Source organism: Anomaloglossus baeobatrachus, chromosome 9 (assembly GCF_048569485.1).
Source record: "Anomaloglossus baeobatrachus isolate aAnoBae1 chromosome 9, aAnoBae1.hap1, whole genome shotgun sequence".
In the NCBI taxonomy this organism is placed as follows: domain Eukaryota; kingdom Metazoa; phylum Chordata; class Amphibia; order Anura; family Aromobatidae; genus Anomaloglossus; species Anomaloglossus baeobatrachus.
Genome location: NC_134361.1, coordinates 128756072 through 128780511, shown reverse-complemented (window position 1 = coordinate 128780511; position 24440 = coordinate 128756072). Strand labels below are relative to the sequence as shown.

At 50.7% G+C, this 24440-nt stretch overlaps 1 long non-coding RNA gene across 1 annotated transcript in view; it reads left to right on the top strand.

Annotated features, from left to right (window-relative positions):
* Positions 1-19554, top strand: part of LOC142250630 (uncharacterized) — a 61608-nt gene extending 42054 nt beyond the window's left edge. Inside the window, exon 3 of the long non-coding RNA XR_012725241.1 lies at positions 19486-19554. This is a non-coding gene — a long non-coding RNA (uncharacterized LOC142250630). The remainder of the gene's footprint in view (positions 1-19485) is intronic.
* The last annotated feature ends 4886 nt before the right edge of the window (positions 19555-24440 follow it).

Genomic DNA, 24440 nt, shown 5'->3' with positions numbered 1-24440 from the left:
CCAAAAAGGATGGTGGTCGGTGCCCGCAGCCGGCTGCGTCTGGTCCCCCACCAGTTTGGTGGTTCCCGTCTTTCTCCTGCACCTCTTTTTGTAGAACTTGACTGCCTATGCTACAGCAACAGTAGTCCGCTCCCCGGCTTTATGTGTGTCGGGGAACCCGTTTGCTTTCTATCCCCCTCGGTGGGCTGTTGCCATCTTTCGGGTCTTGGGATGGAAAAGGACCTAAGGTGCAGACCTCAATCAGTAAATTCGACGTGGTCCAGTGGCTTCTGGACCTCGTTCTGGGTACCCCTCCTGGTGGTCCGGTTTCCAGTTGGTTCCCCGGTTCGGTACCGGCGGGCCACTACCCTGTCCCGGTCCCTTACGGTTCCACCAGCCGTCTTCCCGGCTCCTGCAGGCGGCAACCACCATCTGCCTCCTTGCCGCGGTACCAGGGCTACGACCCCGGCACCGGTCAGTGTTGCCGCTGCAGACCTGACGCCTCAGGCCTGCTGCACTTGAGCTTGAACTCCACCACACACTCTACACTAAACTCCACCGCTCACTGACTGACTGTTTGTTTCCTGTCTCAGGCCCTCTGGACTCCTCGGAGGGCATGGACAATCACCTGGCTCCACCCCCTGGTGTGACCATTGAACACTGAGAGAGGTGACAAGGGTTTTTAGGTTGGCTGCTGGTACCTTATTAGGGGGACGGGTGTTTGTGCAAGGGCCTACCTGTGACTACCTGGCTAGTCCAGGGCGTCACACTTTCATAGCCCGTTCCTTCAGAGTAGAAAAATCGAATACAGGATGCTCCATGGTCCACAGCCGTAGCTGCTTGCGATCTTTCACGGACCCCAGGCCCTACAGGAACTGCTCGACGAGCATCTTGTTCCCCTCCTGCTCACTGATTCTGTTGACCAATTTCAAAGTCTGCAGCAATGCTTGCAGCTTCAGGGCATAGTCTCTAATGCTGTCTTGAGGGAGCTATTTGCAGCTGTAGAATCTCATCCTCAGCTCAGACTCAGTGCGGGTTTCAAATGCAGCCCCCAGCTGTTCAAAGATGATGGGTACCGAAGCCCAGTCTTCGTCAGTCCAAGTCTCTACCTCCAACTCGGCTACGCCTGTCAGTTGACTGAGTACCACAGACGCTTGCTGCTGGACAGTCAGGGCATACATATTCAGGACCGTGCAGATCTTCCGCCTGAATCCCTGTAAGACATCAGGTCGGCCATCGTATTGAGGTAGCCAGGCGGCGCTGGGCACATAAGGTAAGGTGATCGGCATGATCCGTGCGACCGGAGCGGCGCCTGCTGCACCCGCATCACCCTGTTATGGCGGGGGCAGCGCTTCTGTGCTCCCATCATCTGGTACCGACTTCTTCCCTCTACCCCTTGGTTCTCGTCCGCAATCGCTCTAGCGCAGGGGAACACTTGGAACTTCCAGTTCCGGCCCCGCTCTCTGGATGAGGGGCGGAGCTTCAGCTTTGCGCTCTTTTGGTCGGGAAGATGGCGTTTAGGCACCAAAAATGGTGGGAAATGGCGGGAACTGAATTTTGACACCGCAGCTTGGATTTTTCAAGGCACACGTCACGCAGGTTAGTGGGTCCAGTCGGAATCCTGTTCGTGACGCCAAAGTTTTCGAGGTGTACCGCCCCTGCAGCAGTCGGACTGCTCGGATCTGGGGTTGCTGTGGCTCGAGGGTCTCCGGACCCGGGGTCTTGCGGTCACTCGAAAGTGAAAGGGGGCTATTTACAGAGGATTAGTGTTTGTGATGCCACCCATGGTTCGCGGTAAGGGGAGTACCGCCGCTGCCGATGGGAGTACCCAGGGGAGATGGAGTGGGGCAGCGAGATGACGTTCCCTCCACCAGTAGGGGAGGCAGCGGGACTCTGGATGGTGGAGGTGTAGGGGAGCATGGTGCAGGCCAGCCAGGGAGATTCAGGGGGGAGCTGCGTACTCACTCAGGCCGTATGGATGTTGGTGTGACCATTAAGCAGACTCTTACACCGGAGTAAACCAAGTCTTTAGGTGCCTCCATGCACTAAGTTTAGACTTTCTGAGTGACCCCTCAGCCTGAAGCTTTCAGGGTCCCGCTCCTTACAGTTAGTTAGAGGACACTTGATGGCTGACACTTGGGATCTCAGTGAGCCGCATAAGCTGGAAAGCCCTATCCCCCTCGTTGTGTTGATGCCTTTGATCTCTGAGCCTTTGGGGAAAATTCATAAAGAGACTATCCTCCACAGGTTAATTATCAGGTTGCCTGAAGCTACTCCCTGATCTAGAGTCCAGTACCCCGCCGTGCTCAGTACCGGTTCGGTTGCTAGATTTCCTGGTGCCGACCATTCTCCAAAACTAAGTCTGGCACCCCTCTCTAATACCCTGCGACTGGGTCTCCGACTCCTCCGATACCAGACCACCGTCTGCGAACTAGCCAACGTCTCCCAGGGAGCTCCAACTCCCTCTAGCTCCTCACTCTCTGAGGGCTACTCTGTTCTCTCTAAGTCCCTCCCATCAGTGTGCCTGACCCCTAGGCGAGTGGCCCTTTTCCAGCTAGACCACCCACTGGTGTGCCTTACAGGGTCTGGTGTGAGGTGTGGCTAGGATTTGAATGCTGATGGAGCAATACCAAAGGTTAGGATCCCAGAACCATGGGGGTTGAGCTCTGCACCAAAAAGGAGTGCAGTACCCTTTGACACCCTGACTAGTTCAGGGGCGACACACCTGCCCTAGAATTCTGTATCCTGACAGCGCCAGTCCAGTGGAAGCAGCTGTCCTACTTCTCCCCAGCAACTGTGTTGAACACCTTGGCCCACAGAGCTGCTCGCAGCACGTCTACTCTGTTCTGTGTCTGTAGCTGAACTCCCTGCTGTTGTGGTGTTGTGTGTTTCGAGCTGTTGCCATAAGTCACTGCCACCGGCTGGTTCACTACTATCACTAGGTCAACCTGCTCTTCCCACTGTGTGCTACTCACTCCCCCTGGTGGTTGCTTCATACTGACCCCGAGTTCCCTGTCGAGTGGATCTGGGGAGCCCCTGGTGCGATGGCATCCTGTAAACCCACCGCTGTAGTGACCTCCTGCTGTGATCCGACCCTGGTCTGGTCCACATTGGGGAGGGCAACCCACTGTCTGTATGTTTGTGTATGTGAAAATCAGCCTCGACCTTCCTCAGACCCAGGATGAGTACTACACCATAATGGGGGTGCAGAACCCTGTGGCGCCTGAAGCCGCAGGGGCGCCACACGTACATTTGTTTAATACATGTTACATCTATATCTCACACATCTGCTTTATACCTGTTACTTCTATATCATCTACATTTGCTTTATACATGATACTTCTATTTCATCTATTTCTGCTTTATACATGTTACTTCTATATCATCTACATTTGTTGTATACATGTTACTTCTATATCACACACATTTGCTTTATACATGTTACTTTTATATCATCTTTATCTGTTTATACGTGTTACTTCTATATCATCTACATTTGCTTTATACATGTTACTTCTATTCTATATCATCTACATTTGCTTTATACATGATACTTCTATTTCATCTATTTCTGCTTTATACATGTTACTTCTATATCATCTACATTTGTTGTATACATGTTACTTCTATATCACACACATTTGCTATATACATGTTACTTTTATATCATCTTTATCTGTTTATACATGTTAGTTTTATATCATCTACATTTGCTTTATACATGTTACTTCTATTCTATATCATCTACATTTGTTGTATATACAGTATGTTACTTCTATATCTCACACATTTGCATCATACATGTTACTTCTATATCACACACATTTGCTTTATACATGTTACTTCTATATCATCTTTATCTGCTTTATACATGTTACTTCTATATCATCTTTATCTGCTTTATACATGTTACTTCTATATCATCTTTATCTGCTTTATACATGTTACTTCTATATCATCTTTATCTGCTTTATACATGTTACTTCTATATCATCTTTATCTGCTTTATACATGTTACTTCTATATCATCTTTATCTGCTTTATACATGTTACTTCTATATCATCTTTATCTGCTTTATACATGTTACTTCTATAGCATCTTTCTCTGCTTTATACATGTTACTTCTATATCATCTTTATCTGCTTTATACATGTTACTTCTATATCATCTTTATCTGCTTTATATGTGAAGCCCCGCCGGTGTTGTATCGGTGCATTACCTTCAGGGACTCCACGTAGCTGGATCTTGTCACAGGTAGGAGATCTTCTTCTTGTCGTGACGCCACTCTCAGTATTGCGGTCAGTGGGGACCGCCACTGCAGGTTAGGGGACGCCTGGGGCTGATGGTGGGTGCAGTCGGATGTAGTAGCCTCCTGAGAGTGAGGCAAGCCCCAGGGCCCTGTGTAGGTTTGTAGTACCACAAGTCGCAGAATGACTCACACAGGCAGAACTGTCTTTCAAGGGCTTTACTCACTTTTGATGGCAGGGTGAGTAGCCCGGGCGTAGCTGGGATGAACCAGATGGGAACCAGGTATCCTTCAGGCTGACTTTATGAGGGTGACTACTGACTCGCCTTCCTTAGCCCTTGGTGGTTTGGGGTGACCCCGACTTTGAGTCCCTATGGGGGTCACCCAGGGAAGATGCTGCAGCCTCTCTCCCCCTTTTTGTTTGCCGTTTGCTTGTTCCCCGGACCAGGCCACTCCAGCTGCTTGCCTCCTGTGACCTATGGGCCCTCACTGCGGTTACGTGGCTGCGGCTTTTGTGGTGTTGTGGTGTGGGCTTTGAGAGCCCCACACCGGCAGGTTTAGCAGAAGAAAGCTGGATCTATCTTCGCTTCGGGATCTGCCGCCCGGTTGGGCCTGGTGCTCTCTAGCAGTCTCCTTACTTCCCACTCCGTGCTTTCTCTCTAGCTGAAGCTGGCTTTCAGGCAGCACTCCTAGTTGACCGTTCTCCCCCGTCAGTAGCCACTGCGCGGGCGCTGTTAGACAGCATCAACCCCACAGGTCTGCCCCTCACTGAGCCCTCTGGAGTTCTCTTCTAACTGACTCACTGCCCCTCCTCTCCTGTTCTTGCCTACGCCACCTAGCAACCAGATTCTCTTACCACACCCCTTGAGAGGAGATGGAGGCTTTTGGCCCCCTCCACTATTCCAGTGAAGGTATAGGCTTTGCCCCCTCCTGGGATCCCCAGGGGTCCTCTCATGGGTACATGTGTGAGACCTGATCACTATGCGCCTGTGTTCCACACCCCTGTCAGCCTTCTGGATTACCTGTATTGTACTGTCCCCAGCATGGGTGCAGTACTCAGTGGTGCCTGACCAGGTCAGGGGCGCCACATTCCCCCTTAGTTATCACCAGCACGTCCTCGGGCTGCAAGACAACATTTTAAAATGCATAAAACATTAAAACATGTAAAACATTTAAAAGCACCAGGTACCATACATCACCACCCTCCACCCACAAGTCCGTTAACCCACCCAAAACCCTCTCACGTTGGCCGCGGCTTCAGCCACTTCTGGCAGGATGTAGAGGCGGCTTTCATGGGCTGGTGGTCTTCAGGGTATACCTGGCTTGGTGGATCCGCGCCTTCAGCCTCTTCTGGCAGGATGCAGAGGCGGCCTCCACAGTTGGTGCTGACCAGGTACCCTCTTTGTGGTGGTGAGCCAAGGCCCCATAAACAGGCGTGCTCTCTGGTTGCAGGTGAGCCAAGGCCCTATATACGGACGGGCTCCTCCTGGTTGCAGACGAGCCAAGCCCCTAAACAGGCTGACTCTGGTGGCGGTGGTGCCCTCTGGTGTAACTATTTACACTGCGAGAGTTTGTGGCTATAGCCAGTTCATAGCCTTAAGGTTTATTTCTCACAATAGTTTTTGTGGGCACATTACTTGAACTTGAGAACGTTGCAAAACAAACTTTCAAACTGGTCAAAACAGTAACTTCTTACTTTCCTTTACTTTACTCCTCTTTACCAGGGCTTGAGCCTGTATGGCGGCGGCACCTGCTGCTTTCCTGCTCTTTGTCGTCGTCTGAGGTAGTTTCATCTATAGGTTCCTTGTCTTTTCTTTCTTGATCTTCATCTGTGTCTTTATCTCTGTCTTTTCTTTCTTGTAGCATGGGGTGGCTGTAAGGTTTGCTGGTGCATAGTGCTACGTCAAGCGCGTACAGTCCTCTTTCGCCTTCATGCATAGTGAATTGTACTGAATCCCCCATCTTTAGGTTTCTGCCAGGGTGTCCTCTAGGCAGATGAGCGCTCACATCTCTTCTGTTGACAAATATCCCTTCTTTGATACCAGGGGCTACAATAAAGCCGTATCCGCTTTTCAAGTTGAAATCCTCCACTACTCCTCTGCAAAGGGGTCCTCTGGCCTGGGCTCTGGACCTTCTCAGTAACCTTTTCTCCTGTAGGTCTCTGGCTGCAACTTCTCTCTGCTCTGGAGACTGTGGTGCAGGGGACAGCGTTGTTCTGTTGCGACGCCTGGTCTTGCGGGCTGGGTTCTGCTGGGCTGTTACCTCAATGCCTGCAGGGCCCCAGGTGAGGTTTCTGGGCTGGTCTTCATCAGCAGACGGTGTCAAGTCCTCCTCATCCCAACGGGAATAGGGTAACATCTCCGGCTCTGAGTATTGCTCCACTGCCGGTGGCTCCGGAGTCAGCTCCTCAGCTTCCTGGCCTCCTCTCCCCCTTAGTTCTTCTTGGCACTCCTTTGGTGGCAGTGCTGGGGATGGGCTTTCTTCAGCAGGCCCAGGCGGGGGACTCTTTGGCGTGGTTGCTGCAGGGGTTGCCGGAACCCTCTTGGGGGTGTGCGGAGGGAGCAGATACCGATCCACCATCTCTTGTGGGAACTGGGCCTCTAGGTCAGCCTTCAGCTTCCAGTATTCGGGGTCCTCTCCTATCAGGGGCTTCCTAGCAGGGACCTCTTTGGACTGGGGAGCGGTGTCTGCTCTGGCCTTGCAGGCCGGGGTAAGTGGTGATGCAATCTCTTGGCGGGCCGCGCCCTGTATGGCGGCGGCCTGGTCTTGGCGGGCCGCGCTCGGCATGGCGGCGGCCTGGTCTTGGCGGGCCGCGCCCTGTATGGCGGCGGCCTGGTCTTGGCGGGCCGCGCCCTGTATGGCGGCGGCCTGGATCGGCGTCGCAGCTGTGATGGGATCTGTGCAGGCTGGGCTGGGCGTCGCTGCAGGGACCGGGTCTTGGTGGGCCGAGCAGGGCATCGCTGCGGCGGCCGGGGCTTGGCGGGCCGAGCAGGGCATCGCTGCGGCGGCCGGGGCTTGGCGGGCCGCACCTGGCGTGGCTGCGGCCTGGCTCAGCGTCGCCGCGCCGGGCGCCTCTTCAGGGACCGCGGGCGTGGCAGCAGGGGTCGGGGCATCCGGGCCGGCAGGGGTAATACTGGACTCACCCATCGGTGGCAGCATCGGGGTCTGGGTCGTCGCCGTCCGGTCTGGCACTCGTCGTGCGGTTCCCCTCTCATAGGCCTGAACCGCGGCAGCCATCTCCAGAAGTTCCATACGTTCTTCTCGGATCTGCTCCACGACCCGGGTCTCCAGTCGGTCGCAGAACTGGGCCAGCTCCCGATACCATCAGGCAGCGGAGCCCGGTTCTGGATTTCTGCGGTCAGACGCCATTTCTTCTGCGCCCTCTTCTGCACGACTCTCCAGCTGTGGACTCGCCGTTGCCTCTAGTAGCAAGCTGTTCAGTTTCCGCTCTGCCTCTTTCAGCAGCTCCTCTCCCAGTAGCAGGCTTGTGGCTCTCTTTCCTTCCCGCCGTCTCTGGACGCTTCCACTCTCATAGCTGGCAAGGTCAGAACTCTGCAGGGGATCTCTGGGTAGCCACACCTCTTCGTGGGCGGTAACTTCTTCCAGCGCGGGCTGCTGTTGTTCTTCAGCGCGCTTTTCATGGTGGCAATATGGCGGCGCTTCCAATTTTCCAAGCGGACCGCCCAGGCACATGGTCACCTGTCTGAACAGGTCTAGTCCTTATCCTGTTCGTGACGCCAGATGTGAAGCCCCGCCGGTGTTGTATCGGTGCATTACCTTCAGGGACTCCACGTAGCTGGATCTTGTCACAGGTAGGAGATCTTCTTCTTGTCGTGACGCCACTCTCAGTATTGCGGTCAGTGGGGACCGCCACTGCAGGTTAGGGGACGCCTGGGGCTGATGGTGGGTGCAGTCGGACGTAGTAGCCTCCTGAGAGTGAGGCAAGCCCCAGGGCCCTGTGTAGGTTTGTAGTACCACAAGTCGCAGAATGACTCACACAGGCAGAACTGTCTTTCAAGGGCTTTACTCACTTTTGATGGCAGGGTGAGTAGCCCGGGCGTAGCTGGGATGAACCAGATGGGAACCAGGTATCCTTCAGGCTGACTTTATGAGGGTGACTACTGACTCGCCTTCCTTAGCCCTTGGTGGTTTGGGGTGACCCCGACTTTGAGTCCCTATGGGGGTCACCCAGGGAAGATGCTGCAGCCTCTCTCCCCCTTTTTGTTTGCCGTTTGCTTGTTCCCCGGACCAGGCCACTCCAGCTGCTTGCCTCCTGTGACCTATGGGCCCTCACTGCGGTTACGTGGCTGCGGCTTTTGTGGTGTTGTGGTGTGGGCTTTGAGAGCCCCACACCGGCAGGTTTAGCAGAAGAAAGCTGGATCTATCTTCGCTTCGGGATCTGCCGCCCGGTTGGGCCTGGTGCTCTCTAGCAGTCTCCTTACTTCCCACTCCGTGCTTTCTCTCTAGCTGAAGCTGGCTTTCAGGCAGCACTCCTAGTTGACCGTTCTCCCCCGTCAGTAGCCACTGCGCGGGCGCTGTTAGACAGCATCAACCCCACAGGTCTGCCCCTCACTGAGCCCTCTGGAGTTCTCTTCTAACTGACTCACTGCCCCTCCTCTCCTGTTCTTGCCTACGCCACCTAGCAACCAGATTCTCTTACCACACCCCTTGAGAGGAGATGGAGGCTTTTGGCCCCCTCCACTATTCCAGTGAAGGTATAGGCTTTGCCCCCTCCTGGGATCCCCAGGGGTCCTCTCATGGGTACATGTGTGAGACCTGATCACTATGCGCCTGTGTTCCACACCCCTGTCAGCCTTCTGGATTACCTGTATTGTACTGTCCCCAGCATGGGTGCAGTACTCAGTGGTGCCTGACCAGGTCAGGGGCGCCACATATACATGTTACTTCTATATCATCTTTATCTGCTTTATACATGTTACTTCTATATCATCTTTATCTGCTTTATACATGTTACTTCTATATCATCTTTCTCTGCTTTATACATGTTACTTCTATAGCATCTTTATCTGCTTTATACATGTTACTTCTATATCATCTTTATCTGCTTTATACATGTTACTTCTATATCATCTTTATCTGCTTTATACATGTTACTTCTATATCATCTTTCTCTGCTTTATACATGTTACTTCTATAGCATCTACATTTGCTTCATACATGTTATTTCTTTCTTAGATATCTATACAGATAGGGCAATAACTTTTATTTTGTCCTGTCAAAACTGTAAATACAGTACCTGTATATCAAAATGTCACCCAAGTGTCTTTTGTGTCCTCCCATACCATATACATCAGCTATTTTCAGCATAAATGAGATGCATAAAATTCAAATTCATATTCACAATTTTACACAATTTATTTCTTTGGGTTACAAACCTAGATTTTGGAGGATGGGGTGTCAATATGAATTTGCAATCCATCTTAACCACATTTTACCCTATGTTACCTGAGCTGATTTAATGATTCACAAACATAATTTAATTTTCCTGTACTGAAAATAACAGTGTTAGTAAAATCTCTTGAAATCAAGCCACAGCAAGTGACCCTTCCAAAAGGTCCTTATCAAATCAGACTGTAATGCATGCCTGGTAAATGCATGCAGAGCATCATATTGCATTCTAAGCATGACATCCTGCAGAATATCTCCTCATCTTCAGAGTTCTTAATTATCTCCGATTGATGCCGGATTCCATAACCTCCATAGCAGCACCAGTCACGGATTGTCCAAGTAATGACTTAGGAAACCTTTCCTTCTACTGTCAGCAATCCCAGCCACCTTCTCAATAACATTTACCATCTCTAAAACATCAATTTACCTAACCTCTATTTCTTATTTTGATGAAATTCTGTTTCCTAAGGCTGCTTGCACATTTGCGTTGTTTTGCATCCGTCACAATCAGTTCTGTGACTGATGCAACGGATGCGTTGCAGATAGTGGCACAACTGATGTGACTAATGCTGCAAAACAACGATCTGTTTTTTTTTTTTTTTACGGCTTTACCAGAGGCTGAATATTGTGAACAATCAGCTGATCAGCCGGTCGCTGGGCGATCAGTTGATCGTTTGGTCACAGAGAGAGAGATAGACATTGATTTCAATGATTAAACACGATCTAAGCATGCGCAGTGAAAAAAAAAGGATTCCGCCTCTCAAAAAATGGTACATGCTGCGTTCCTGCCGCCCGACGGTCAGTTGTTCCACGACTGATCCGTCACGCGGCGGATGCAATGCAAGGCTATCAGTCGCAATCTGTTGTCCATACATGTCTATGGGGAAAAAACAGAATCCTGCAAAATATTTAAAAGGATACCATAATTCCTCAAGGCGACGGATTAAAACTGATGCAAAACAACGCAAGTGTGAAAGCAGCCTTAGCTAATCTTCAGGCCATTTTTCAATTTTCTTCATATTGTGAGAACACTTAACTTTAACACTCATAAGTTTCACACTACTAGCATTTACAATAAATTCAATTAGATTTCAAATCCGCAATTAATGTGTATTTAAAGGAAATGTAAATCATATATAAAATGCTATCACATGTGGAGAATTTATTAAGGCTTTAGCTTCAATTTTCATCATGGCATATTTCTTTGCATGCTATTTTTTTGCAAAAATTTGGAATTTTATATCGGTCTTGCAATTTTCGAAATGTGGGTAATTGATATTAAGGGAGCTGAGCTGCAGGTGTTGAGCCCTCACCATTAGGATAGGTAACCCCTTCTAATTCCCCATGTTTGTATTCATTAAAATGAAAAAGCTTATTTTCACCTTATGTGTCGGTGCTGTTCTAGCCATGTTGGTGCTCACATACCTGAGGCAATTGTGAGGTTGTTATGCCAATCAAGCCCCGCACCCAATCAGAGCTGGCTTCTGTCCGGAGGTGAGTACCGTATTTTTCGGACTATAAGACGCACCGGACCATAAGACGCACCCTGGTTTTAGAAGAAAATAGGAAAAAATTTTGAGAAAAAAATGTGGTCATGACACACTGTTATGGGGTGAGGATCTGCTGCTGACACTGTTATGGGGGTAATGTCCCCAAATTCTCTACTAAGGTACCCCATCCTGGTAATGATCCTCCTGCCTTGTATATGATCTCCATCCTTGTATATATGTCCCTCATCCTGGTATAGCCCCCATCCTGATAAATACCCCCATCATGATAAATACCCCCAGCCTGATAAATACCCCCATCCTGCTATAGCCCCCATCCTGCTATATACCCCCATCCTGCTATATATCCCCATACTGATAAATACACCCATCCTGCTCTATACCCCCATCCTGATAAATACTCCCATCCTGCCATATACCCCCATCCTGATAAATACCCCCATCATGATAAATACCCCCATCCTGATAAATACCCCCATCCTGCTATAGCCCCCATCCAACTATATACCCCCATCCTGCAATATATCCCCATACTAATAAATACACCCATCCTGCTCCATACCCCCATCCTGCCATATACTCCCATCCTGATAAATACCCCCATCCTGCCATATACTCCCATTCTGATAAATACCCCCATCATGATAAATACCCCCATCCTGATAAATACCCTCATCCTGCTATAGCCCCCATCCTGCTATATACCCCCATCCTGCTATATACCCCCATCCTGCTATATATCTTCATACTGATAAATACACCCATCCTACTATATACCTCCATCCTGATAAATAACCCATTCTGATAAATACCCCTATCCTGCTATATACCTCCATCCTGATAAATAACCCATTCTGATAAATACCCCCATCCTGCTATATACCCCATCCTGATAAATACTCCCATCCTGCTATATACCCCCATCCTGCTATATACCCCCATCTTGATAAATACCCCCATTCTGATAAATACCCTAATCCTGCTAAATACCCCCATCCTGCTATATCCCCATCCTGGTATGTGGCCTGCATCCTGTGCCACAGAAAAAAAAAGTTTATACTCACCTTTCCTCACTCCAGCAGCATCGCTCTTCTTCCTGTCTGTGCCAGCAGCAGCGCCGCTGACCTGTGTGGAGCCAGTCATCGTTCCCTGCAGCATCGCGATGACGTCCTGTCTGCCTGCCCGCTGATGTGTGTGGAGAGCGGTGCAAACAGTGATGATGTCATCGCTGTGCACATCGCTCTCCACACTTATTAGCGGGCCAACAGACAGGAGGACATCGCAATGCTGCAGGGAACAGTGGCCGGTGAATATACTGTACTTATTCACTGCCCCCTCACTGATGATGATGCGCGGGGGGCAGTGAATATAGCAACACATGATCATGCCAGGCTGTAGTTGCCAGGGGTGATCATGCAGTCCGGCTGTTAATTATGCGCGTATCCCCCGCCCATTATCCTGCCCACCTGCCAGAGTCGGCTTCCTCGCTGAGAGATAACGGGCGGGAGGATGCATGCATATGAAATGAGCCACGTGGTCACGGTAGGCGCTGCTGACTCGCCCACCCCAGGGCTATGGGACACCAGGTGCCGGGCCGGACTAGTCCGGTGGTAGTCAGTGGTGGCTGGGCTCGGCTCCGTGGCCCTGGTGGGTGTCAGTAGAATATGTGGCTGATGACTTTAAGTTTGTGTTCGTGACGCCACCTGTGGTATGCGGCTAATAAGCCGCCGCTGCTGTGTGAGGCCTCCGGGATGATGTTATGGCAGCAATGGTAGTACTGCTCCCCACAGGTGGAGCAATGCCCGGGGCACAGTTGGTGCTTGTGAATGTCTATGCAGCGGAAATAACAGAGACCACTTCCAGGGTGCAGTTCAAGTTCTTTACTCACAGTTCTTGTCACAGCTGCAGGGACCCTCAGACTGCTGGGACCACTGTCAGGGACCTCCGCCGTTTCTGGGTGATTCAGAGAGTAAAAGCCGGTGCCCTCCTCTTAGTGTCTCTTTCTTCCGCTGTCTCCCTTAGCCTTGCCTTTGTTAGGGTGGACCTGGCTTGGCCTCCACTACAGCCTCCAGGCTGGGGGGTCACCTGTCGGCTGATTACCCCTTTTCTGAAGGTCTGCTATGGGTTCTGGCCCTGGGAGTTTACAACGTTCCCTGGGCCTCGGTTTTTACTGTTTGGAGATTGTCTTTGCACTCCTCCAGTCTCTAGGGACTGTCCCCTGTCGCAGCTTAATCACTCCACCGATGTTAATGTGGAACAGGCCACCGCAGCCTGCAACTACCCGTGGCGCCTCTAGGCCCTCTCTTCGGTACCTATCAAGGACTGCTCGTGGTACCTCCAGGACTACCCGTGGCCCTGCGACTCCTTCTGTCTCCTACGTGGTGTCACCTGGACCTCTGGGTCCCAGGATCTTCACCAGGAAGCGTCTCCTTCTGTTTTTCTGCTCCTGTCTGACTTGGAGCTTTCTTTCCTTCTTTCTTTCTTTCTTTCTTTTCTCCTCCTTGCCTGCCTCCAGCAGGCCTCCTCCTCCCTCCTTTCTCTCGTTCTTCTCCTCCAACTACATGCTCACTCTCTCACTCCCTGAGGTAGACTGACTAAACTAGACCTTCCTATCTGTGTCTGCTCTCAGATTGCTCCTCCCACCTCCCCAGTTGCTAAGCTGTAACCTATAGGAGCAGGGATGGGTCTTACGGCCCCTCCCAGCATGCAGCATGGGAGGGTTGCCTGCCACTTTCCCTGGTCCTAGTATGTGCCTAACAATGGGTGTAGTGTGGATTTACCAGGGGACCGGAGTTCACTCTCCTCCTCTCCCAGAATGGGGCATCACACCGCTGGTGGGGTGCAATGACCTGTGGCGACGGAAGCCTCAGGGGCGCCACACTCCCCCACAGCAAATCCCAGCACGTCCTCGGGCTGAAAAACAACAAAAACATGTGGAAGAACTGCAAAACATTTTTGGTATGCAAAACATAAAACAATAAAACATTTCTTCCCTTTATGGGAGGCACATATCAGTGAACGTTGCGAACTTCTTATAAAGAAACTAGGTGTGCACTTTCAGTTCATTGCACAGTTTGGGCACTTCCCCCATAATTCTGGTAGGGGGCACAACGGGTGCAACTATCTACATTTTCGGCTACAACAAGTCCAGTAGCCCGGCAGTTCGTTTCTTTCAATCAAACAATAATGGGACGAAATCAACCAGCCATTAAGTCCAATGGCCTGGTTACATAGGACACATAAACAACATACCAGCCACTAAGTCCAGTGGCCTGGTATGACATGACACATACACTTCCACCGGGGCCCACATTCCAGTTCAGTGGCCCGGTAACACATAACATGGGGGGTGACGTCTTCAAAAAGCATCAGGGGCAGTACAGCAGGAAAGGGTGTCATCTTCGAAAAGAATAAGGGGCAAAACACGAGGGACTTCTTCAAAAAGAATGAGGGGCTATGTACAGTTCAGCATCTGTTCATCTTCTTTACTCTCGAGGGTAGATATCAGGGTCCCACTCCGGCATGGCTCCTGGCAGCAGGTACGCCGATGAGATCATCGTCTGGGTCCCCTGGGCGCTGGTCCCTGACCTTCTGCGCTGTGCTGCAGCCTGGATTGGAGTGGGGCTGCTTGTAGATGCTGTACGGCGTTGCGACAGAGGGCTGCTTGTCTGCAGGGGACTGTTGCTGTGGTCTCTAGGGCCCTGCTTTGGCCGGGCTCCCTGCATCACACACGCCATGGAGATCCTGGTCTGCGTCTCCTGAGTGGCTGTCGCAGGACGTCTGCTCAGTTCTGTGGCCTGGGTCTGCCTTGAGGTGGTGCTGCTGCTTGGAGAGATGCTGCGCTCTTGTGCTGTGCGGCGCCACTCTGGCTCTTCTGGGGCCGCTTCTTCCTGCAGAATATGTACATGCAGCGCGTACCATCCACGGTCCCCCATCAGCCGTGTATACTCCACCACATCACCCGGCTTGGCATCGCGCCCTGAGTGGCCTCTGGGCAGGTGCTCCTCGATGTCTCTCCGGGCCACAAACACGTCCTTGCCCAGACCGGGCTCCCGGATGAAGCCCCAGCCGCCTTTCTGCCGGAAATCAACCACGGTGCCCCGTCTTACTGGGCACTCGAATCCCTTCAGGGCCTTCCTGACCTCTTCTTTGGAGGCCAGATTAGCGACTTCTCGGGCCCTCCGTTTCTCCTCCCGGAGTTCCCGCTCCCTTTGGTACTCTACCACCAGCCTCCGGCACATCAGTTCGTTGGCCAGGGGAGTTTCCTTGGGGAGCAGCGGCCGCTGCAGTCCCCTGCTTTCAATGGGCGCTGCGTCCCAATTCACTCCCGGGGATGCCATTCCCAGGAGGCTCACAGGGGGACTCGGCAGGGGGCCCGCTAGTTGTTCAGGGTTCACCCCACCCCAGGCTCCGTCTGCGGGGGTCTCAGGCAGGCCTCCGGTGCCCCACCGGGCGTCCGCGGGGTAGGCCGGGAAGGCCAGGGGGTCAGTGAAGGGGCTAAGCGGGGGCGCGTGGCGGGGCCCTGGGTCCGGACTGGACGGGGTTTCTGGTTGCTCACCCTGCTTCTGCTCCGCGGCATCCATCCACCGCTCCAGATCCTCCGGCACCCTCGGCGTTTCTTTCTGCCGGTCCGCCTCCACTTCCACACTACTCAGCCTCCGGGCCAGGACTCGCATTTCTTCTTTCAGCAAGTCCAGCTCGGGATCCACTCTTCCGGTCCCTGGTGCACCTTGCTGCAGCTCCTCCGCCATACTTCCGACCTGGGGAATGCTGCCTGGGACACTGCTCGGGTGCTCGACCACGCCACTCGGCTGCTGCCTTTCCCTTCTCGGAGGCGGGGCCGGGGGCTGCACTAGCATCTGGCGCCAGACTGGCGCCCAGCCCATCACGACCGGCATCACTCCGTTTGCGATAAGGTACATTGTCTTTATCTGCTGGTCTGGCATTTAGACTCTCTCTGCCAGCCGGCCAGCTTATCTGGTCGCCATTTCTTCTTCTTCCGCCTTCTATGGCGGGCACCGCTTTGCGCTCTTTTCTTGGACAAGGGGGCGGGGCTTCTCTTCGCGCCCTTTCTTCTTTCACGCCCCCCTTCTTCCCGCTCTCAGCAGCGCTAATGGCGGCGGTTTCTCGCTGTAATACACAGTCTGTTTCACGATTCTTCAGGCGCACAGTACCCGGTGTGACCGAGCACGAAATCCTGTTTGTGACGCCAAAAGTTGACTCGCCCACCCCAGGGCTATGGGACACCCGGTGCCGGGCCGTACTAGTCCGGTGGTAGTCAGTGGTGGCTGGGCCCGGCTCCGTGGCCCTGGTGGGTGTCAGTAGAATATGTGGCTGATGACTTTAAGTTTGTGTTCGTGACGCCACCTGTGGTATGCGGCTAATAAGCCGCCGCTGCTGTGTCAGGCCTCCGGGATGATGTTATGGCAGCAATGGTAGTACTGCTCCCCACAGGTGGAGCAATGCCCGGGGCACAGTTGGTGCTTGTGAATGTCTATGCAGCGGAAATAACAGAGACCACTTCCAGGGTGCAGTTCAAGTTCTTTACTCACAGTTCTTGTCACAGCTGCAGGGACCCTCAGACTGCTGGGACCACTGTCAGGGACCTCCGCCGTTTCTGGGTGATTCAGAGAGTAAAAGCCGGTGCCCTCCTCTTAGTGTCTCTTTCTTCCGCTGTCTCCCTTAGCCTTGCCTTTGTTAGGGTGGACCTGGCTTGGCCTCCACTACAGCCTCCAGGCTGGGGGGTCACCTGTTGGCTGATTACCCCTTTTCTGAAGGTCTGCTATGGGTTCTGGCCCTGGGAGTTTACAACGTTCCCTGGGCCTCGGTTTTTACTGTTTGGAGATTGTCTTTGCACTCCTCCAGTCTCTAGGGACCGTCCCCTGTCGCAGCTTAATCACTCCACCGATGTTAATGTGGAACAGGCCACCGCAGCCTGCAACTACCCGTGGCGCCTCTAGGCCCTCTCTTCGGTACCTATCAAGGACTGCTCGTGGTACCTCCAGGACTACCCGTGGCCCTGCGACTCCTTCTGTCTCCTACGTGGTGTCACCTGGACCTCTGGGTTCCAGGATCTTCACCAGGAAGCGTCTCCTTCTGTTTTTCTGCTCCTGTCTGACTTGGAGCTTTCTTTCCTTCTTTCTTTCTTTCTTTCTTTTCTCCTCCTTGCCTGCCTCCAGCAGGCCTCCTCCTCCCTCCTTTCTCTCGTTCTTCTCCTCCAACTACATGCTCACTCTCTCACTCCCTGAGGTAGACTGACTAAACTAGACCTTCCTATCTGTGTCTGCTCTCAGATGGCTCCTCCCACCTCCCCAGTTGCTAAGCTGTAACCTATAGGAGCAGGGATGGGTCTTACGGCCCCTCCCAGCATGCAGCATGGGAGGGTTGCCTGCCACTTTTCCTGGTCCTAGTATGTGCCTAACAATGGGTGTAGTGTGGATTTACCAGGGGACCGGAGTTCACTCTCCTCCTCTCCCAGAATGGGGCATCACACCGCTGGTGGGGTGCAATGACCTGTGGCGACGGAAGCCTCAGGGGCGCCACACTGCTACAGCCTGCTCATGCCACCGATGACCCGCTCCACTGCTGCACCCTCATTCCCCGCAGCCATGCCCTACATTCAGACGCTAAGACGCACCCCCCACTTTCCCCCAACATGTGGTGGGAAAAAAGTGCATCTTATAGTCCGAAAAATATGGTATGTGTTTTGTTTTGTTTTTTTTATTTATATGTTAGCATTAATGGGGAAAGAGAGGTTTCCATTTAGTGTACAACCCAGCAGTGTAGCTGCTGAGGGGGCAGACGGTGCAGTATTCCCTGGCCCTATACTCATCAGTAGCCCATCCTGACTATGTTAATTATATTGGCGTGTGCAGCGCCAATATAGTTAATTTCTGCGGTAATGCTGAGAGACACAATCTCCCTCCACTGTCGTTGATGATAGTGCATGCACAGGACTTCAGAATCCCAGTGTGGTGATATCATCGGAAAGTGATGGGACTCTGAAGAGACCTATATACCAAGATAGAGCCCAGGCTGGGAGACATACATACCAGGATAGCGGACATATATACCAGGAAGGAGACATATATACCAGGATGGGGAATATATATACAAAAATGAGCCCAGGATGAGGGAGATTTATACCAGGATGACGGCCAATTATTCCAGAATGGGCCTAGGATGAGGACATATATACCAGAAACGGGACATATATACCAGGATGGGCCTAGAATGGAGACATATACCACAATTGGGGACTTATATACTAGCATGGGCCACGGATGGGGACATATATACCAAGATGAAGACATAAAAAACAGAATGGGCCTAGGATGGAGAAGTATAAACCAGGATGGTGACAAATATACCAAGATGTGGACATAAATACCAGGAGGGGGGGACATATAAACCAGTAGGGATATATATACCAGGATGAGAGACATTTATACCAGAAAGGAAACATATCTACCAGGATGGGGAACATATATACTAGGATAGGACCAGGATGAGGGAGATATGTACCAGGATGGGCCTAGGATGGTGACATATATATACCAGGAAGAGAACATATATACCAAGATGGGAATAAGATGGAAACTTATATACCAGGATTGAAGATATATACCACCATGGGCCCAGGATGGGGACATATATACCAGGATAAGGACATATAAACCAGGATGGGCCTAAAATGGAGACATATACCAGGATGGTAACAAACATACCAGGATAGGGACATATATACCAAAATGGAGGCATATAAACCAGGATAGGGACATATATACCAGGATGGGGGACATATATACCAGGAAGGAGACATATATACCAGGATGGGGAACATATACCATATATGTATATACCAGGTATGCCTAGGATGAGGGACATAAATACCAGAATGAAAGACATATATACCAGAATGGCTCTAGGATTGACACACACAGTATATACCAGGATGGAGGACATATATACCAGAATGGGGTACATATATACATAAACATATAAACATATATATATATATATATATATATATAGATATATTTTATGTGTCTTGTGCCTGTCGGTCCTGAAGAAGGGAGCAGAGCCTCCAGAAACGCGAAGACCTGTGCAAAATAAAGTTACATTAATCCTACAATTTCATCAGTGATCATTGGCGCGGTGAACAAAAGCCCTTTCTACCTCTCTCTGTTATCAGCCGCCTGGGGTACTGCTGCCGTGATCTGGAATTTACGTGCTTTTACAGGAGTTGTGACTTTCACAACTCCATTTGTTGAGTAGGATTGCTCATTGTGTGTACCCTGCATATATTAGGCTAAGACCCTATTGCGCTTTTCTTTCCACAGCTTTTTATCTTTATAATATTTAGAAGACTACAAGGACCAGGATCCGAACATCTGACATCAACATGCAGGTGCGGTGGAAATGGCAGGGCCAGATATAAATCTTGCACTGTGGTTCATCAGACTATTTATGCCACTGGTGTGGGGGCACTTATACACTGTGGGAGCCCTTATACAGTTTAGGAGATAATGTAGGGGTCATTATACAGTGTGGGAACTAATTGGGGGCCTTTATACAGTGTGGGAGCTAATAGTGGAGCTGTCATATACTGTGAGGACTACTTTGGGGAGGATACTATTAAAGCCATTGTACAATGTTGGCTACTGTGGGGACAATTAATCACTGTATCAGCTACTGTGGTGGCCATTATACAGTGTGTGAACCATTGTTTTGGGGAGCTGTGGGCCCATCATGCTGTGTTATAGGGGAGGTGTGAAGGTATCATGCTGTGTATAGGTGAGCTGTGGGCCCATCATGCGGTGTATAGGGAAGCTGTACATTTAAATCAAACAAATTTTATTAGGCACATTATAGTCATAACAGATCATGGCATTATCAGAATGCAATATATACTGTATCAAGGTTCACAATATTCTTTACATAACTAAAAACAGCCCATTCCTTTTATAGCTCCCTGTACCACTATATCCTTAACTAAATTAAAAATGTGCAATAGAAGTCATACCAAATACAAGATTAGAAAAGCAAACAATTAAAGAGCACATCACTGGCAAGTTAATGAGAAAACCCAGAAGGACTTCAAATCCACTCACCCCATTGTTTATCAAACTTGGGAATAGCACCTCTTTTGATATAAATTCTTTTCTTCATTAAAATGGTATTATTTAGGCTAACAATTATGTTGGACATCCCAGGTGGGCTAGCAGCCAACCAGTCTCTAGCAATCGTTTTCCTCGTCTGGTATAGAATTTTCGATACTGCAAGTTGTGTAGCAGCAGGGCCTACTTCCTCTCCTACTACTCCCAAGATGCCCAATTCGGGATAAAGCGTATATCTACATTGAATACTCTCTCTATCAAGTTGCCTATTTTTTCCCAGAGATCAGTCAAGTAGGAGCACGACCAGAACATATGAAGCAAAGCTGCACCCTCTCTGATGCACCTTGGACATTTATCGTCAGTTCTAAGTTTCATTTTAAATAACGCTTTTGGGGTTCTTTAGGCCCTGTGGACCAGAAACAGTTGCGACTTTCTCTTGGTCGTAGTAATGCAAAGTGCTTTAATGGACTCTAGGATACTTTTCTATTCATCTGGGGGTAATAGGACCGACATCTCTCTCCCACCCTAACTTTGTGCTACCCAATGGGTCCCCCAAGATGCCCCTCAGCAAGGAGTTATACAATAAGATGATATTCCTTTGTAGCACTAGACTGTAATACACTTTCTAAGATCCCACTGTGTGAAACAGACAAGTCTATTGTATGCCCCTGAATTGCTATGGCATGCCTCAATTGTAAGTACTTGAAAAAAATCAGAGTTTGGCAAGCTGAAGTCCTGCTTCTGAGGTTCAAATGAGCGGAACTGTCCATCCAAAAAAACCTGATATATCCATCTCAAGCCCACCCTCCTCCATTCTCCAAACTCCTCAAATTACTTTAGCTCATACAACCTGGAGTTATTCCATATAGGAGTATATTTTGAACATTCCTTTACACCCAGTAACTCTTTACAAGTACGCCATACGTTGTGTATTAGTTTCAGAGTAGGAAGGCCACTTGCTTTGGTCTTAAAGAGATAGGCTTCAAGATAGTCTAGGAGAAATCTCTTCCCCAGTAGACGTTTAATTACTTGTTCTCTAATCTCCTGCTCCCCCTCTCTTGCCCAGCCCCTAAGATGTTGTAACTGGGCTGCTGGAAAGTAGATCCAAGTGTGCGGAAACACTAACCCTCCTTGGTCTTTAGGCAACTGTAACTTTTCAAGTTTAATCCTAGGGATCCCCTTTTTCCAAACCAAGTCTCTGACATTGTTATTCTTTGTATAAACCAAAATTTAGTGAATCAAATCGGGGAGATGTGTAGTATATATGACATTCTAGGCATGAGGCACATTTTAATAAGATTCGTCCTACCCAAAGCTGATAATGGGAGCTTCGAACATAACTCTACTTTATCCTTGATTCTACTCATTAGGGGGGCAAGATTTAATGCTATATAGTCAGTTGGGTGAGTGGAGAAATTTATGCCCAGGTATTTAAATTCTTGAACCACTGGAATATTAAAGATAGCGGAGTGGGCCCGAGCAGCATCATTGCAGATTTTCCCCAATTTATCCTTAGACCTGAATAAACTCCAAACTCCTCAATTATATTTTGGGCACACGGTAGTGAACTCTTAACCTTCCCAAGAAATAATAATATGTCATCCGCATAAAGTGCTATTCTTTCTTCTTTTCTTCCGTATCGAAACCCCTCTAGACCTGCAATTGCTTTCACTATACAGGCCAGTGGCTCAATAGCTATTGCAAATATTAGAGGAAACAGTGGGCAGCCCTGTCTGGTTCCCCTAAACAACTCCAATCTATCAGACACCCCAACATTTGCTCTCACTCTTGCCATGGGAGCTCCGTATAAAACAACTGAACCCAAGCCATTCCCAAATCCCATCTTCTGCAATGTAGAAGATATTATAAAATGTTAAGTTGACACTTAAGAACCATTATTGTTATAGTACACACAGGGTATTGTGACCATCACAGGCACACTGGGTGCAGTGTGAGCAAAAATGGGAGCAAAATTTTGACACTTTTCTATGGTACTTGTACATGGCATTAAAATTTTCTAGAGATCAATTTTACCTTCTAGAGGGCACAAAGGAGGCATTATAACCATGTAAGAGGCACAGTGGTGGCATTAATATGTGGGACAGTAAGAAGAGCACAGTTTTTGTGCCACACCGCATGTACAGTAATAGGGACACATACGACAGCAGCAAATCAGTATTGGGATATCAGAAGGATGAGGAGGTTTTGCAGGTTGAGGGTAGATGGGGTGGTGCTGGAAATGTGAGAAGTCAAACGTGACTTTCTTGTAATCTCTGTAGACAAGCCATGGCTGGAAGAAGTTGTCATGTCGGTCTGGGCCAGATGGAAAAGACGAGAAAAGTGAACTATTCCATCTGAAAGAATGTCTGCTGTAATTCACTATCAGTAACTGCACTCTGTAAACTCTTGTATGTCCTAGAGGACATAGTGGTAATATCAGTGTCATCAGCTGAGGTTCCCATATACCCATGATTAGGCTTCGCCACCATAGTTATTATTATGGTTACCTGCTTTGGGGCCCACTGCCCATTCAGATGTCCCCCCCCCCCGAGTTGAACCCCTAGCTATGCCTCTGGGACAACCCCTTTAACGAGGGTGTGGCACCCCTGCAACTTCAGGCGCGACAGGGTACTGCACCCCCATTGGGGTATAGTACTTATCCTAGGTCCGAGAAAGGTCAATGCTGGTTTTCCACTCACGCATACATACAGTAACACCGGGTTGCCCTCCACAATGGGGGCCGGGCCAGAATCGGATCACAGTAGGGGCCACTACAGTATTTGGGTTTACAGGACGCCACCGCACCAGTGGCTCCCCGATCCACTGGAACTGAGGATTCAGGGTCAGGGAGAAACAACCGCCAGTGAGAGTCAGGAACGCACGGAGGGCAGAGCAGGTTGACCTAGTGAGAATAGTGAACCAGACGGTGGCAGTGGCTGAGGGCAACAGCTCAGAACACACAACACAACTACCACAAGGAGGAGAACAGCTTCAGACACAGAGCCAAGCAGATGTTCCGCGAGCAGCTCTGTGGGCCAGGGTGTTCAACACGGTCTCTGGGGAGAAGCAGGCGGCTGCTTCCACAGGTCCGGCGCTGCCAGGGTACAGAACCCTAGGGCAGGCATACTTCATGTTTTCTACCAACTTTGCAAGAATCACGGGGATCCACTAGAACAGTCACCGTACTCGTCCACCGAGTCTGCAGCAAATAGCCTATAGGATCTGGAGTTGAGGACCGGCCCCACAACGGAACCACGCTATCAGGATGTGTACCGCCCCGGGGCTCGGCTGCAGCCAAGCCGCTCAGATCCAGGCTCGTCGGTGGGTGGCTCGAGCGCCTCCGGACCCGGGGGTCACGTCGCTCTGAAGGGAGGCAGGCACTACGTGAGGGGTTTCGGTGGAGAGGTTCATGGCCGGAGCCGCGGTTTTGGGTTTAAGTTCGTGACGCCACCCACGGGTCGTGGTGAGTGTGGACACCACTGCTGCCATTGACTAGGCTCCCGAGGATGGTGTTATGCAGCCAGGTATTAGCCCCTCCGTGGGTAGGGGGTCGATGGGCCTGGGGCCCGGTTGTTGAGGTCAGGATGTGGGGGTGCGGGCGTGTTGGTGCGATGCGGGGCGGTACGCGGCCCAAGGGCAATGTTGTACTCACTATGACAAATACACCGGAGTCTCTGGTAAACCAAAAAGATGGTGGTCGGTACCCGCAGCCGGCTGCGTCTGGTCCCCCCAATCGGTTTGGTGGCTCCCGCCTTTCTCCTGCACCTCGTTTTGTAGACTTTGACTGCCTGTGCTTCCATGACGGGAGTCTGCTCCCCGGCTGTGTGTGTGTGTGTCGGGAGAGCCCATTTGCCCGCAGATGCTGGCCCGTGGGATCTCTCTGCCTGAGCGGTGGCTTTCTATCCCCCTCATTAGGCTGTTGTCTTCAGTCGGGACTTGGGTGGGAAAGAACCTAAGGTCCAGACCCCAATCCGTGAATTTGACTCGGTCTAGTGGTTTCTGGGCCTTGTTCTGGATCTGAGTACCCCTCCTGGTGCTCCGGTTTCCAGTTGGTTCCCCAGTTCGGTACCGGCAGGCCACTACCCTGTCCCGGTCCCTACGGTTCCACCAGCTGTCTTCCCAGCTCCTGCAGGCGGCAACCACCATGTGCCTCCTGGCCACAGGGTTTCTTGGCTACG